General features: G+C 34.0%; 1 pseudogene; it reads right to left on the bottom strand.

Annotated features, from left to right (window-relative positions):
- Positions 1–516: 516 nt before the first annotated feature.
- LOC114165243 (alcohol dehydrogenase-like 7) lies at positions 517–17,231 on the bottom strand (annotated as a pseudogene).
- Between the last annotated feature and the right edge of the window lie 1,392 nt (positions 17,232–18,623).

Consider the following 18,623-nt stretch of genomic DNA (forward strand, 5'->3'; position numbering starts at 1 on the left):
TACTCAATAAATCAAAAGCCTTGTTGATGTCCTTAAACTCCACCTCATGAGTGACAAATTCATCCAACTGCAATTCCTATAAAAATATGGGGCAAAAGTTAATAGACTAGGGATGTCCCAAAAGTTTGATATTTAATTAATATTTTCATTACAAGTTTTACATAATTATTTCTACTAGTCTAATAACGTATATCTTAATCTTGATGGGACAGACAGCGTTGTTGAAAAGAGAAGTAAAAGCAATTGCATAATTTACCTTGTCCACGTAACGTTTAAGGAGAATAGGTACATGAGACTTGGGTTTGAGACCTCCAAACAAGGATCCCATGAGGCACTTGCCGTCATGAAGGACCTCATGGGAACTGATATTTATCCTGGCTCCTGGTTTGTCCACTCCTAAAGCAATTGTTTATCCCCAACCCTGAACACAAAATCATCAGCTTGCAACTCATGCTTTCATCAAGTCTGTGTGGAGCTCATGAGTGTTGTTGATTGGTCAATATATAGTTTAGTCTGCTAACTGTTGGGAAATTTTGACAGTGTAGCATGTACCTTTCTACAAGAAGCATATGCTTCATGCACCACTGATGCCATGCCAACACATTCGAAGCAATAATCTGCTCCCCCACCAGTCATCTCTATGATAACCTGCTTAGCACCCACATTTGAATACAATGGCAGTGAAATAGTGAAGGCATTGAACTTACATCAATGAAAGTTGTTTTAATCTTTTCATTTCATCACATGCAAAGAGAAAGGAATTTCAACAAAAAAGATTGATGTCTCCAAGAGGTTAGACCTGGCTCACAGGTTTGTCCCCACATTCTCTTGCATGGACAAAGTCTGTGACACCAAACTTTTTTCCTGATTGAAAGAGAAAAACAAACCATAAAAGTCAGAATTCATACTTGAATAACAATATAATGGTTACTATGATGTTACTAAACAAACAGTGCATTACCAATTTCAAATTTTTCTGGATAGACGTCAACACCTACAACACCTATAATCCTAGTTGCTCCACAAAGTCTTGCTCCCTCTGCAACCTATGAAGCCAACGAATTGCAACAAGCATTTTAGCACAGAAACAGAAGTTACAAACAAAAGAAAACATTGTTGAAAGACTTCATACTGCCAATCCAATAGATCCCAGCCCAAAATTGGCTACTATAGACCCTGGTTCCACACCAGCAGTTCTCCAAGCAGCACCTACCCCTACATGTGGAAGCAGAACTTTATAACATTGATTAAAACAACGGTGTGATTTGTTAATATAAGATAACTTTGTTATTTTCAGCTTAAAAATTAACAATTGGTTTAGTACAACAAATATTGACATATTTTGTTTAGTATAATAAAAAAAATAACAGTCTTAATCCAATAAATTTAATTACATTAGTCTTATTCAAACTCCATTAATAATTAATATAATTGAGAATTTTTTCATCTTTACTAATTGTCACATAATTTTATTAAAGAAAAATTAATATTGGTGTGGAATTAACTTTGAAGGTATTAATAAAGATTTTAAATTAAAAAAATATAATGGGTAAAAGACGTGTGGAGCAATAATTTCAACTGGTGATAAAACATGTGTTTAAAATATTTGTTAGATTTTGTCTGTGGAAAGTAATTGTTAAAGAAACTTGCCTGATGAAACACCACATCCAAGAAGGCATGCCCTGTGAGGGGGAATGTGTGGATCAATCTTGATAATATTGGCAATGTCCACCACAGTGTACTCACTGAAGCTTGAAATAAACAAAAAAATGGTATATGATCTCTCCATTCTTGTCAGTGAACCTAGAGCAACCATGTCGAGGCATCCAGGGAGACACCTTGAAAGGGAAATTAGTACAACGGTTGCTCTTGCTTGATTTGCAATCTATGCACTCCCCACATTCTGGTAGGATAACTGGAATAACCACATCACCTTTTTTAACTTCACTTACATCCTTCCCTACACTTTCCACAACCCTGTCATCATATCAAAACTTATCAAAATCTCTTGAAACACTTCATCATCTGCCAACCCTTCAATCTTTCAATTGAATGACTCTGTTTTCTAAGCATCCACGATTTCTCATATGTCGTATTAGTTTCTTCCTTTTCAATATACTTTCTTTACAAAATCTATTGATTCTATTGTGTCATCTGCACAATAGGGATGAGAGATAAATATTGATTAAATTTGTCTCGATTTTAACGAAAATTTTTATACTCATCTAACATATGTACGAGTAATACATGATTTTTTAAATTATGTATGAGTATAGGTAATTTTCATCTCTCTTCGTCCTTGTCCCCATCTTTATACTCATTTTCATACTCAGACTCTTGTTTTTAAGTAACTAAAACACTCGTAATTCATAAGATAACTTAAAAAACTTAATTTCATTATTCTTTCCGGTAATCGATATTACTTTATTTAGGGACACAAATCTTTATTCTCTTTCTTAAGTTGTTTTTAACTTATTAAATATTCACAGAATTTATTCATATCTTTAAGATATTTCTGGTAAGACCCACTTTTATTGAGTGCCCTAATGTTAAGGGCGGCCACACTATTGGGCCTAAAAGGCTGACCCATAGGGTGCCAAGACCCCTAAAGCAGTCAAGGTCCCTCAATTTGTACTTGATTGTATGGAATTGAAAGTACTTAAACGTTGGCACTCATTTATTTGGGATGAATACTATTTTGTGATATATGTATGTCTTGGTATGCATTTATAAAGTATGAGATGAATGAATTTGCATGAGTGATGTGATTCATGGATTGTGAATGATGAACTTGGATAAATCTTGGCATGCGATTTCAATGAAATGGTTGGTTATATATGTGGTCATGAATTCGGTATGAATAATAATGTTACATTGATGGCATGGTATTGGTATGAGGTGAAGTTCTATATCCCCAAATTGAGAAGAATGGGATGGTATGAAATCAACATGGAATATGAATGAGGATGGGTTACAAAGGATGGCGTGAGGTGTTAAATGCATGATCAATATTATTTGTTTGTTTGGAATGTGATTGGTATGTTGTCAGTACGTAAATCCTTGAGTCTCTAGGTGAGACTTCCTGTTCGTGCTTCAGTGGTCGGGACATAATTTCATGGCTCCTGTTAGTGGGTGTTCATAGTGGTGCCCCATCTATATAACTTGTAAGGATTCAAGGTAAGGATTGCATACTGACACTCTAAGGAGTCAGTTAGTCTCACTCAGAGCAGACTGACTCTTGTGGTGAGAGTAGCAGGAGGCCTGAAACTCATCAAGGGTTAACCTTGTGTGTGAAGGAATTGATTCATTGTAACACTTGTAACACATAGCTCAGGGGTGAGAAGAGGTATCCACCACAAGTGCAAGCATCCGCTCAATCCGACCAGGTTATATGTATCCGGATGAGTCGAGTCGAGTCTTAATGTATTAATTTCGAGGTCATAACATGCTTGGATGATCTGTGTATATTGGACTGTGAAAGTATATCTGATTGCATGATAAAATCTTTTTGGCTCTAGCTTACCCTTTGCTTGTTTGATTGCCTTGTATGTTGTTCTTCTACCTTTGCGATGATCATCAATTTAATGATGGGAGCAGATGTGAGATGTACTCGTGGTCAACAGGAGAGATGATTCCGCTGCATAGTCTACTTGGGCTGGACCTCACGTTTTATTTGGGCTTTTCTTTAGGGTTAAGGCCCGTGTATTGTATTGTCCTTAAGGCTTTATTTTGAATAATGGTTATCTCTTACTCTTTTGGTTGTAGGCATTGTAGTGAGCTTTAGTATTTTCTTTTAGACTTAAATATACATTTGGTCCCTATTTTTGTTGATTTTATTCAATTTGGTCCCTATTTTTGTAGTGAGCTTTAGTATTTTCTAAAATATTTTATTTTGAATATTTAAAATATTTTATATATCAATTTTAAAAATATTTTAGAATATAAATATTAGAAAAAAAATTAATAATCATATTCTTATAATATTTTAAATAATTTTATTCTATTTAGCAATTAAATATAAACATTTATTCAATTTATAATTAAATTTAATATTTTATAATTGAATTTAAAAAATAATAAATTCAAAGGTCAATTTTAGAAAATATATTAATATAATTTGTATAAAAGATATTAAATTTAGTGTCAATTTGAAAGGGACAAAATTGATTAATTTGAACAAAAATTATGACTAAATTGAACAAAAATAACGAATATAAGGACTAAATTGAACAAAAAAAATAATACTACCACAAATTGACACGTGGCACTAGCATTGACACGTGGCACAACTGTGACTTGACATGTGGACCATTTTTTTGAAATTAAAAAATTAAAAAAAAAATTAAAAAAAAATTAAAAAAATAAATAAAAAAAAAACAGGAGTTGACACGTAGCATATACTGTTCAAAAACGTTAACTATTTAAACACCGTTAGTGAAAAGGACCAAATTGACCACAATTTAACGAAAATGAGGACCTAATTGAACATAAAACGAAAATAGGGACCAAATTGAATAAAATAAACAAAAATAGGGATCAGATGTATATTTAAGCCTTTCTTTTAAAGTACCTTGGATAACTGTAAGGAGTGACCTTATACTCCACAATTTGGCTTTTTATATTATCCGATGTAAGATTTTATTTAATTATGTTATTATTTAAATGGGATGTTACATTTCTCATCCATTTCATTGTTTTTATTTATTGTATATGTTTTGATAATTCGCAAAATGTTCTGACGCGAATTACCATGTTGACTCACTTTTTTTAATTAAAAAATAAAATAAAAAATAATTTAAAAAATTAAATTTTTTATATTATATTATTTCAAGATACTAATTTGAAATAATATTATAATTTAAATTATTAATAATTACAAATTAAATTTTACTTTATTTAAATATATTGGAAAAATAATATGTAATTTAATAATTATTTGACTTTATTTAATTAAAATCATTAATTTAATTAATTAAAAACTTATAAAATAATTACATGATTATATTATAAAGATAAATTTTTACTTTAAACGTTAAAATAAAATCATATCTTAGAAACAATACTTATCTTACATGTCAGTTTTATACGTATATTATGTTTAAACCACTTCATAAGTTAGAATCGTAGCCTAAACAATGGGGGACCCAAGTGTGTATATCAAAATGCAGTTCGTCCACTTCTACTAACAACAACTCTGTTCCTCCAGAGAACAAACAAGATAAGTTAGGCACAAGCGTCACCTTACCCATGTAGTCCGCTATCTCCTCAGTTGGTCTCTTCCCGGTTGATACATGTTGGTTTGGACCCAGGAGGGGTTACCTGCAGAAGGGACTCCGAAGCTCAAGTGAGTCAAAACTCTAAAAAGGTCAAATCTGTGATTAATGAATGCGTACCTTTAATTACTGGGGTCCACGTGTATTTATAGAGCATTAATTATGTTTGGTTATCCCATGGGCTGGGCCTTGGCTTGGGCTCTAGCTTGGGCTGTAAGTGGGCCTGGGCCTTAACCCAAGCCCTTAGGACCTATTGAACACGGGGGGCTTTGATTTTACTAAGTATATTGAGGTTGTTGGCCTAAATCGACTACTTTCCTTGGCGGTTTGTGTTGCTCATGTGTTGTCTTAGACAGGTTGTTCCTCTAGACGTCTAGGTTACCAGTTTTGACCAGTTAGGCCAGCCTAGGCCGGTTACTTGAATGCTTTGGTATGGTGATCGTTTTATCATTATTTTGTTAAGTTGGCTTGGTGTGGTACAAACTCTATTCAAAATCTTTTAATGTGCTCATTTAGTTCATATTTTCTGTAGGAGTAATTACTTATTTTATTTTTAGTAACATGTTTTTGAAGAAAAAAATCATTTTCCAGAAATAGTCTATTACTGAACACCTGTATAAAGTAAGTAGTTTATTTCAATTCAAAAATTTACGAAATTGAATCTTCATGAGAATAAGATAAATTTTCAGTAAATAAAAGCATTATAAAATTGACAAAACTATAGAAACTCAACCAGTTGCCTCATGACCCAGAATCCATGGAAAAATGGCAGGAGGAACCTTCAAAAGAAAACACAAGTAAAAAAAAAATAAAAATCATATAATAATATTACGAACATTCAAATTATCAAATATTATTTAATAATAAATAAAATACTCAAACATTAATTTTTCTTTGATTATAATATTTGTCAATTTTGTTTAATTTAATTTTTTTCGCTAACATTATTAAAATAATTAACGGATTGTGATTGTGAACAGACACTAGCATTTCATGTTTTTTTTTTTTAATTTTTTTTAATTTTTTAATTTTAAAAAATGTTCATGTGTCAATTCAATATCATGTCAGGATCACATTTTTATATTGAATTTGGCCATAATATTTATTATTTTTGTTTAATTTGGTCTCAATTTTTTAAAAATTAAGCAATTTTGTCTCTCTCCAACTTGAGACCAAATTTGATTTTTATATAAATGTTATAGTGATATTCTTATTAAAATTCATATTTTTTATTAAATACTTTTAATTTAGAGTTAGAGTATGTTTAAAATTAAAATTAAAATTTTAAAAGTAGGGATTAACACCATTAATTTAAAATTTTATGAGATCAAAAATTTTATGTGGTTTTTAACCTCTTAAATTTTTTTAAAATTTTTGTTCTAGTTTTAAACCAGCTCTAACCTTAAACAAAATATATTTAATGAAAATGTAAATTTTAATAAAAATATCAGTATAACATCCACTACAAAAGTAATTATTTTCAGTTGGGGTTATTTTTGGCTTTTATGGGGTTTTAACTCCACTAATGGCTTTATCCGAGGTTCCTCCCTGGAACTAGCGCAACTTACCAATGATTTTCAAAACTCCTGGTATTGCCTGGGATTTCAAACCTCATTACTGCCTAGAAGTTTTGAAACCCCATTACTGCATAAGGTTTAAAACCATTTTACGGCATGGAATTTTGAAACCCTTATAAGTGTCTGGGGTTTTAAAACCCCGTATTTGCCATTTCAAAGCTATTTAGCTTTCCTTTTTTTCTTCTCCTTAACACAAGTATCATATATTGATTAGTGTTTTCTTTTTTCTCAGAATATCGTGAATTAAAGTAATGGATTAAGAATTATCATTGATTAGAGTTTTTTTTCTGCATAATATCGTGAATTGACTAAAAGTAATTGTTTCTACAGAGAACAAATAAGAGGTTAGGCACAAATGTCACCTTACTATGTAGTCCGCTATCTCCTCAGTTGGTCTCTTTCCGGTCGATATATATCAACTTGAACCCAGGAGGGGCTACCTGCAGAAGAATCTCCGAAGCTCAAGTAAGTCAAAGCTCTTAGAGAGTCAAATCAGTGATTAATGAATGCGTACCTTTAAATGATGGGGTCCACGTGTATTTATAGGACATTAATGACGTTTGACCATTTCATGGGCTGGGTCTTGACTTGGGCTCTAGTTTGGGCCATGAATGGGCCTGGGCCCCAACCCAGGCCCTTGAGACCTATTGAATGTGGGGGCATCGATGTTGGCTTAAGTTTATTGGAGTAGTCGGTCTCGACCGGCTACTTGACTAGATGGCTTATGTTGGTGATGTGAAGTGCTAACTCGGCCTAGCCTGGGTACTAGGCGGTTTCGATATGCACACTGTTTACTTGGTTGAGTTTGGCTAGGTACGGTACAGTAATGGATTAAGAATTATCGTGAATTGACTAAAAGTAATGGATTAAGAATTATCGTGAATTGAAATGGTTGTAAATTTTAAAGACACAATAAACACAAAATTAAGGACAAAAGTTAATAGTGAAGTGAATGATACATGGTAACAGTAGAAGAAGAAAAAGTAATGATTTATTACAACTTATTTGAACATCAGATATCTCAAACTAATCACACATCATGACTCCACGACAAAACAACTAAAGTTCAACACAAACAATATGGTGGTTGAAGCACCAAAAGAAAAAAAAAATCCTTGCTCTCGAACCAAAAATTGTTAACTTTGCACCCAATTCGTAACACCCTTGATCTCACTTTGATCCTTCCACTCGTTCATCACGTGCCCCCGATCACGCCTCCAAATCTCATGCATCAGCCTTCATCCATCCATGCATCAACCTCGTCAGATTTCAGAATCAGGTTTCCTTTGAGATGGATGACTCCTTTGATCAAATTTTCTCGCGCATTAGACTCTTGTGATATAGCATCAATCTTGTTCTTTCATCACGGTTTCAGCAGCAAGGGATCTACCACACTTTTAATGAAACACGCGTTTTGGATGGGAAGCCTTGCTCATAAGATTAAAGGGCTCACATGCAAATCAGCAAAAATAACGGACTTCCTGGCAAACAAAACTAATTTATTATACAAAGGGGAATTCTAAAGGAATAAAACTAAATGCAATAAAAACTCTATTAAAACTACATTTTTATAACATTTTATTGAAAACTAATTTTTCCTAAGCAATTAACAAAAACTAGTTAATTAAAGATAAACTATAATTTATTTAAACTAAGAAGAAAGTTTTAGAAAGGAAAAATACTGAAAAATGGAGTGTTAATAGTCTGAGGTATGCTTGCACGGGGAGGTTCGTAATGGAGTTGGAAACGCGTGATAGATATAAATGGAGAGGTTTGTATTAGATGTACTCTTGTGTGGGATACGAGTGGGGATGTTCGTATGTTCCATGATCACACTTGAGGTTGTTATGAGCGGGGATGTTCATAATAAGAGGTGTTCACGCGTGTTGGACTACGAACGGGGAGGGTCGTAGAGTTGGACTACGAGCGAGGAGATTCGTAGAGTCAGACCATAAGCGGGTAGGTTCGTGGAAGCATTGGAATCCCGAAGACTATGGTTGTGTGTGTGCTCATCTCATATAGGCTATGAGACCATGGTGGCATGGTATAAATGTTTTATAAATGAGAAAATGGCTAAGTTGATTTGGGTGAGTTGTATTTATCTTTATTTATGTACGTGTATTTATTTAGCTCACCCTTTCTATTTGTGTTTGGCGATGATCTAAGTGTTGATGGCGATGCATAGGGACAGAGCTAGGAATAACTGTTGGGTTTATTTAAGGAATTGGTTTTGAAGAAAATTTCTAATTTTCTTTTAAGTTGTTTTTTGGAATCAAGCTTGTAATAAGTTGTCTTGAAATATTTTTTCTATTACCACCATTGAAGATTTTGAATTTCCCATGTTTTTGGGAACATTATTATTATTTGAATTTGTTTTAAATTGTAATTTATTTTCTTAAGTAATATAGGCCTAGGATGTTACAATAATATTGTTTCAAATTGAAAATTGGAATCATGCAATTAGATTTTGAAGTAATCTGGAATTGAATTTTATTCTTTTTTGTGTGTTTGTATTGGTGATACGAATTACAATTACAAATCATGCTAGTGAGGATAAAAGAATGAATCAAAACGAAGCAAGTAATATTCACAACACAATATCAATGAAATTGAAAACAAAACAATTGCAACATTTGTCTTAATAGCATTAACGAAAACAAATGAAACAAACATTCATCCTATGGTGAAGCAAAATTAGGAATCTGGGTAAGGATAAAACCTATGTCGTTTTGATTCTTGGTTGCTCTTTCTTTCCCCTTTACTCTTCTTCTTTCTTCTTTCTTTGTTTCCCTTTTATTTCTCTGCTTCCCTATTTTTGTCTTCTTCGAACTCCAGGAAATCTCGCTCCCTTTTTAACTATGTTTTTGTAGCGTCTTCAGGTGAGTGAAGCGCCAATTGAGTTTGTTAAGTTAATTACTAATGCGTGTGAGGATGTGTAAGAGTGAAGAGAATCGTCAGTGAGTAGGTTTTGTGATGTTTGGTGGGCATTTTGTGTTTGTTGGGGTACTCCAAGACCCCTTACAACCACTTGTTCCTTTCATTTTGTTCACTTTGTAAAAGCAGATGCTTCTCTCACTCTCTTTTTGTCTAATAAAGCTTTGCTAGGGTTTGACCCCACTTTTCGTCGAGCTATTTAAACTCCATTTTCATCCCATGTAAGTTGGTCCTCAACGCATACCTTCTCTTCTCTAGCTTTACTTTCGTGGTTCCAACTAGAGTTCATCATTGTAACCTTGTTTTTGTTCTGGTGTTAGTATTTCAGCTCACCAAGTTGTTCCTGGAGCTGCGGTGCTCCTCTATAGGCTGCCTATGTTGTTAGATAGCATCTTTCTAGGTAAGGAAAGGTAGGGTTTCACTATTTTTACGTTATTTTGCCTGATTGGATCTGTCTATGTTATGGGTGCTTGATATGTACTGTTGAACATGTGTTAATATACTGTTTGTGCTCATGGTGTTGTTTGAATCTAGTTTGGCACGCATGAGAGCATGTGGGTTCTACTAAACTCGCCCAAGCGAGTTGGGTGGTCGTTTAAAACGAGAAGCTCTCGCCTGAGCGAGAGCAACAGCAACTCACCCCCTCTCTGTTTTGAGGGCTTGTCTAAGCAAAGGCCACTCGCCTGAGCGAGATGGACTAGCTTGAGCGAGACCTCAACGTGTCCTATGTGTGCAATCTCGCGTAGGCGAGAGTTGGTAGCTTGAGCGAGGGGTTCCTCTCGCCCGAGTGAGAGCTCTTTAGCCTGAGCTAGATTGACAGAGTTGGTTGGATACGTGTATGTTTCTAATGATTGGATGGTTTGCTGCTTTAAAAAGTTTATGTATGATGCCTGGTATATATTCTATATAACATAATGGGACTGGAATTGATGAGCTTGGTATGAGTAAATGCATGAATCATGGTTGGTTAGTTGGTTGAATACTAACATGAGATTGTTATGCTTGATAATTTGTGGTTGGTTGGATAGACATGATTGTGGTATAAGATTGATGTAATTCCATGAAACTCTTGTTGAGCACTCCATTTTTCACTATTTTTGCTTTTTAAAACTTTCTTTTCAATTTAAATAATTACTAGGTTTTCTTTAATTAAGTAGTTTTTAATATTTGTTTAAAAAAATAGAGTTTTCATAAAAATTTGAGAAAAAGGTTGCTTTTAAAAGTATTTTTCTTGCATTTGGTTTTATTCTTTTTAAGACTTCCCTTTTTAATAAGTTAGTTTGTCAGGATACCCTTTTATCGTGTTGTTTTAAGGTTTTGAACCCTTGATTTAACTTTCTTTTTTATTGCAGAAAGACCATTTGCACCACAATGCTGAATCAAAGATGTTGGGCTCGAATCAGTGGAATTGGGCCTAAAGATGTTATGCAAGAGAGCAGCTCTGTGCAAGTTGGACCTAATCCTTCTCCGTAACACACTGTTTCGTTAAAGAATGACCCATCTTTTTCTACTAAATGGCTGATGCACGAAGGAGCAATCCAACACAATCCAAGCTTGATGAGTGAATGGTGATGCACGAAATCTGACCCAAAGGAAAAGATCAAGGCTGATGCATGTTGGTTTGTGATGGATGGAGATGATTCGAGGATCAAATTGGAGCATGAGCATGGTAGATTAATAATGGACAAACGAGAAGAGCAAGGCTGATCTAGGGTGCCATGATTAGGGTTCAAGGTTTGTGATTTTGATTCGAGATGTAAGGAATTGGGTTTTCTTTTTCTGATTTTTCTTGGTAAGGGGTTTAAAAGGGGCAGAATTAGGTTTTTGTTGGATAGCCCTAACAATGTGTGAAGGGAGAAATACTAAAGTTAGGGTTCTTGGTTTCTTGTGTTCCGGTGTGAGCGAGAGATTGAGAGTCATTGTATAGGGGTTACTCACATTCCGATGAGCACAAAGTGGCCGGCAAGATTGAGTTTTCCCTAGTGTCCAAAGTAGCTATATTTCCATCAACCACAAGCACAAAATGGTCGAGGATGATCTAAGTTAGATTCCTTGCACCAATTTAATTCTTAGACTTCTCTTTGTCTAAATTTTTCTTAGCATCTAATGAAATACATTTTGCTTTTCAGTTTCAAATTTGGCTCATTAGTTTCTGAGTTTGCTTATTTAAGTTTATTTGCATTTTATGTTTCTCAGCTTTAATTTTCTAAATCTGTTTAAATTCTCTTTATTGTATCCCAGTTTTAAATTTAGTTTTGCAATCTTTAGTTAGTGGTTTGAGTTTGGGTTCGTAACCTACAGACATCAATGTTCCCTCCTGGAAACCTAGTGACCCTAAAGTGAGCACAAATTGCCTAGATATCTTCTTGAGTGTAGATGAACTCATGAGCAAACCATTATTCTTGTGTCTGGTTTAAGTGTTCTGCTAAATAAATTTTGAAAAACTTTTACTTTGTTTACGTTTCTGCATTTTATGGTTCCTTGCATTAATTTTAATTTTCCTGTAGTAGCTAGTTTATTTGATTCATGTAGTGCATTCATAAATTTACTTTAGCATCTTGAACTATTCTAAAATTCTGCATTAGCATCCTAGTTTTTTTTTTCATTCTAGTCATTTTGCATCTTGAGCCTTTTAGGACCCAATTCATCCTTCATCTGCAATGCATATCATCTACCTAATGTCATTCTGCATCATAAATAGATTCGTGCATGATTCTTAGTAGTGTGAAGCTAGTTGAATCTATTTTCTGCTTTCCATTGTCGTTGAACTAGATGCTGGCATCTGCTTCCAAGTGGTTTCATTCCATCTTAAATTCGCATTGCATTTTAGTGAAAAAATGTGGGTGTGTTGCTGCTATCATAGACCAAACTCTGCAGTCCAAATTATGCTTTAAATGTTGCCATTTTTCAACAATGGATTCAAGTTATGCGTGTGTTTCTTTTTCTCTATTGCATTAGTTACATGTGCAAGTAGGTTTTGCCATTATTGGAGAATCTACATTTGCATATGCATTTCTGCAATAGCTCAAAATTTGCATTCAATTATGTAGAAATTCAATGTTGTCACGTGTTGTTCTCTGCTGCCATTGCATCTAGCAATTGCATTATATCTAGAGAAACTTTGTTTGGGTTGGTTGTTATAAATTGAATACCAACTATGCCTTTGCATTCAATTCTTTTTCCTAATACAATTTGAATTCTAGTATGGCTTCACTTTGATGCATCATGAGCAAACATGTGGGAAGTTGGAGTGGACTTTCTGTACAAAGGTTGTGGGAACTACCATATGTTAACCCAAAATTTTATGGCAAATTTTACTTAACTATACCCAGTCCACGCAGGTCATAACCTCAGTCAAATTGAAGGACAATTAACGTGCATAACTTGTTAAATAATGATCTTTTCCAATTACAACATATATCTGTGCAGTTGTGTGCGAACAAGTGGGGAGTTGAATACCATTTTTTGTACACAAAATATCGTCATGCAAATTGATTGCCATGAGTCTCTCTGTGAACCACCCATTCCACAATGAACTTGTTTTAATTAAAATAAATCTTTACATTATTTCAATCCATTGGAAATGAAAATACAAATGATGCAGTAATAGATAAGTGGGGAGTCAAGAGCAAACATGTGGGAATTTGGAGCAAAATTTCTGTAAAAAGGTTGTGGGAACTACCACATATTAGCCCAGGCTTTTATGCCCAACTTTATTCAACTGTACTCAATCCGTGCAGGTCATAACCTCCGTCAAATTGAAGGACTTTTAATGTGCATAACTTGTTAAATAATGATCTTTTCTAATTACAACATATACATGTGCAGTTATGTGCGATCAAGTGGGGAGTTGAATACCACTTTTTGTACACAAAATGTTGTCATGCAAATTGATTTCCATGAGTCTCTTTGTGCACCACCCATTCCACAATGAACTTGTTTTAATTAAAATAAATCTTTATATTATTTGAACCCATTGGAAATGAAAATACAATCCATAAATTTACAAATAAGTGGGGATTCACAAGCAAGCATGTGGAAATTTAGAGAGAACTTTTTGTACAAATGTTGTGGGAACTGCCACATATTAGCCCAGGATTTTATGCCCAATTTTATTCAATTGTAGCCAATCCACGCAGGTTATAACCTCAGTCAAATTGAAGGATTCTTAATGTGCATAACTTGTTAAATAGTGATCTTTTCATATTACAACATATACTTGTGCAAGTGTGTGCGAACAAGTGGGGAGTTGAATACCACTTTTTGTACACAGAATGTTGTCATGCAAAATGATTGTCATGTGTCTCTCTGTGCACCACCCATTCCACAATGAACTTGTTTTAATTAAAATAAATCTTTACATTATTTCAACCCATTGGAAATGAAAATACCAACCTTGCAATGACAGATAAGTGGGGATTCACGAGTAAACATGTAGGAATTTGGAGTGGACTTTTTGTACAAAGGTTGTGGGACTGCCAAATATTAACCTAGGATTTTATGCCCACTTTTATTCAACTGACCCAATCCATGCAAGTCATAACCTTAGTCAAATTGAAGGACTCTTAATGTGCATAAATTTTTAAATAGTGATATTTTCTAATTACAACGTACACCTGTGCAGTTGTGTGCGAACAAATGGGGAGTTGAATACCACTTTTTGTACACAAAATGTTATTATGTCAATTGATTATCATGAGTCTCTTTGTGAACCACCCATTCGATAATGAACTTGTTTCAATTAAAATAAATCTATACATTATTTCAAGCTATTGGAAATGAAAATGACAATCATGTAGTGACAGATAAGTGGGGATTAAGGAACAAATATATGTGAATTTGGAGTAGACTTTCTATACAAAGGTTGTAGGAACTACCGGAGGTTAATCCAGGATTTTATGGCCAATTTTATTCAATTGTATCCGGTCCACGCAAGTGAAATGAGATCGTTTGAATAGTCCAGTAGAAGCTCAGTATGTTTTATCCTAGCAGAGAAACCGCACTCGACTTCAACCATCTCACTGTGTCTTCACTATGTCTATCTTGACATTTGTTGATTATTCTCACTCATTCCAATTATGTAATGGAATTCATATTTATTTTAATATTGATTGTCTATTCCTTAGCTGAAATTAAAAAAAAAATAAAAATAAAACAGGGCCTATTGGTTCAACCTGTATCTGATTAACCAAGTATCTAAACCTAGTTAATGACTATTATTATTTTTTAAACATTGGTTTCATGAATTTATCTGTGATCGAGTATAATAGGATAACACTCTAGAATCCTTGCAGTTGATCCTGTTTGGTAAGCATAAGGTTTTGATGTTAAAAGGTCATTTAGCTATCAGTATTAAACTTTTCAAGTTTTTTACTCGCGAAGTATCAATGGATTGACAATTTGTTCCATTTGTTATGTTTTTTGGAAATTCGGGCTAGGAATAAGGCATATATTATTATTGTTGTTATAAGGAAAATTATGTTTTGACAATTTTTTTTTACAAAGACAAATTTTCTATAAATAAAATTAAAATAAATTAATTTTTTAATTTTTAAGAGATTTTGTGTGGAACACGACATAAAAAATTCAATTTTCTTAAATAAAATTAAATAAATTAATTTTTTAATTTTAAGAGATTTTGTCTGGAACACGATATAAAAGATTTAATGTCCAAGTGTTTAGCACTTGTTGCTCGTGCTCTTTATAGCTAAATTTATTTAGGTCTGTTAGTTTATAACCTTATAGCAAGCTTTGAGTAGGGCACATGTCCTTGAAAGACAATTTAGTATTATTTGTCTCTATACATTTTTCAAGGGAAAAAAAAAAGGCTCAATTTTAATTAAAAAACAATATGAATTATGACTAAGTTTGTCCTTTATAATTCATGTGGATGGTTTCGTGCTTAACTTAAATTATCATATTCCACTTAATTCGGTTTAGTGTTGCTATGTGACTAAATAGAGTTAGATTTAAAAAAAAAAAGACTAAAATATTAATGTACTTTATTCATTAAAATCATAAAATGAATTGATGCAAAAGACGTTCTAAATTACTTATAAAACTAAAATAACAAACCAACTTCAATCTTGGTTTTTACTAAAAAAAAAAAGGAAAAACTTATATATCCTATCCATAAAATCTAAAATCATTTACAAATTGTAAATTAGGGTTGGATAATTTTTGAGAACTTCTATTTTAAAAAATTGAAAATATGAGATGGAAAAAAAACTAATCAATTCAATTTCTAAATATTTTTATTAGAAAGAAAATGAAATATTTAACATTTCAAATAGAGAATACAACTAACAGAATAAGGACCAAAATTGATAAATTAAAAGAGAAACTTAATTAACGAAAACAAATATCAAGAGACTAAAACTAAATAATGTCCATATACTAGATATCAAAAAATATCACACCTAACACATAACTTTTTTAAAATAAACTTAATATAAGATATTAAAATATGGTGTAGTTTTATAATTAATATTTTTTTTTATTAATATGAATTGAATAACGACACTGAAATTGTATGATATGTCAAATACGGAGATGATTAAAATGAAATTAAAAACTAAGCATAAAATCCACTTAATGCTTAATTTTATAAAGCATGCAGAATAAACAATTATAATTGAACAAATTCATTTTGACTAATTGTGAAACTTATCTTCATTTTTAGCAAAGCATAGTAATAGTTTATTTTCCTAAATTACCCTTAAGCTCTTTTGTCTAATGTTCTTCTCAACTAAATATTCAATTCCTTCTTCAGTTCGATTCCTTAGTTGTCTCCCGCTCGGTTGATTGGGCGATCGGGGTACCTGTTTAAAAGGCTCTTATGCTTAAGTCAGTTTCCAGTCCGATCGGGATATAGCAATAAATGTTATAATAAATGCGAGTTAAAGGTGCTTAACAACTTACCTTGGGTCTCTATTTATAGTTTTTGGTATGGGCCCATGATTAGGATTTCTTAATAATGGCCAAATTGCTTTTTAAACTTGATTACTGACTTGTATTATCTTAATTAACTTTTCCCACTGATCCAGGTTTTGGTGTGGCCGCCTGACCGAAGGATCGTGCATCTTGTCAGCTGTCCTCATGAATGAGGATGTCTCCACAGAGTTGGAGACAAAGTTCAATTGGAAATGAATGCATGGGGAGTTTGGTCGCGAGCCCCCTTAAAGCACTCCGGAGAGATTGTTACATCAACAACTCAGGGGAAGGTCCGCCTATAGCGGGCGGCCTACAACCACTTGTCCTTGGTCCGCTTGATCGGTGGTCCGACGATGGGCCATACAATACAAAAGCCCCCAAAGCCTTGAGCGATGTTGGAGACGAAGCGACAAAGGTTTAGCGAGAAGCCCAATCGAGGATCAGTGAAACGATGAGACCCTTTAACAATTATGACGCTTCGTAGATCGTGCCTGTCAGAGGGGAGGTGAAGCATCGTGCTGCTTCAGCCGTTGATCGTCATGTGATCATGTGGATCTGGTGTTGCCACGTGGCACTTGAATTTTCTATAAATAGCGATGTGTGGTCTACGTAATTTTCACACTTTCTTGCTTCTCTCTACTCGACGCGCCGATCGTTTTCGCTTTTTTCAGGTAATAATGGATGTCGTTAGTTTGTCAAGTTCTGATGGGTCATCTGGTCGGGGTGGCGGTGGGTCAGTTTCTTCCTTCTCGATTAGCTTGTCAGAGATGGAGGGGTCACTCAATCAGGGGTCATCCGATTCAAGCTCCCTTGTAAATAACAATAATGGGGAGGGGGCCGGGGGTTCGGGCGGTCAGCCAGAGGAAGGTGATGGTTCTAGCAGCGAGGACAGGGGTCACATTACACTAACACAAAAAAGGCCTTTAACGTCACCCCAATAACGTCTGCCTAAAAAAAGCCCAACGTTAAAAATGAGCGGTGGCATTTTTGCAAATAATGAGACATATTTAACGTCTGACCTGGAGTGGGCAGACGTTACTTAACGTCTGTTAAAAAATACCCCGACGTCACTCAAAAAAGGACGTCGGCCCCCAGCTCGACAGACGTCCCTTGACGTCGGACCAGCGCGCGCCAGACGTCACTTAACGTCGGCCCCACCCACCCCCGACGTCACTTAACGTCGGACATCAAACCCCCGACGTTAAGTTTTAGGTTATCTCTGCGCGAAACGCAGAAACCCTCGCGCTGTTCATCGTTTCCGCGAGAGTTCCCGCCGGCGACGCCATTTCCGACCCCCTCCAGGTGAGTTTCGAAAGGTTTTCGCCATCAAACTTATTGGGGTTTAATTATGGGTTGATTTTACGCGTTTTGAACCGATTATTTTTCGTTTTCATCCCCATTTGCAGCGTTTTGAGATTCGTCCCACTTGCTCTTCGTTCCCATTTGGCCAGCAGTGTGCGGAGACCCTAGACTTCCTATCAAAGTTCGTCTTTCAATTAGAGAAGGTTAGTTTTTCATTGTATGTATATATTTGTTCATTGTATGTATAGAATTACTTGTATAATTTATAAATGTCATTATAGTTTTAGTCTTAGACTATTGTTATATTTTATTTAAAATTTTATAATAATATTTGTAAAATTAGTAAATAAAATTATATTTATTATTAGATATATGCATTTTAAATAATTCTCATTGCATTTTATTTTTGAATATTATTGTTGCAGTGTTATTTTATATATGTAGATTTATAATACTTATAGTATACAGTGAGCGAAACTTAGTTCCCGTTTGAGATTTAATACAAATGATTAAATTTTTAATCGTTTGTATTAAATCTTGAATTGTCCGATTGGACAGTTTGAAAAAATTATTTTTCATAATTTGCTGCAATGTGTACATTGAG

This window comes from Vigna unguiculata, chromosome 10, assembly GCF_037176805.1.
Source record: "Vigna unguiculata cultivar grain cowpea cultivar isolate G323 ecotype 2 chromosome 10, ASM3717680v1, whole genome shotgun sequence".
NCBI classification, from domain to species: Eukaryota; Viridiplantae; Streptophyta; class Magnoliopsida; order Fabales; family Fabaceae; genus Vigna; species Vigna unguiculata.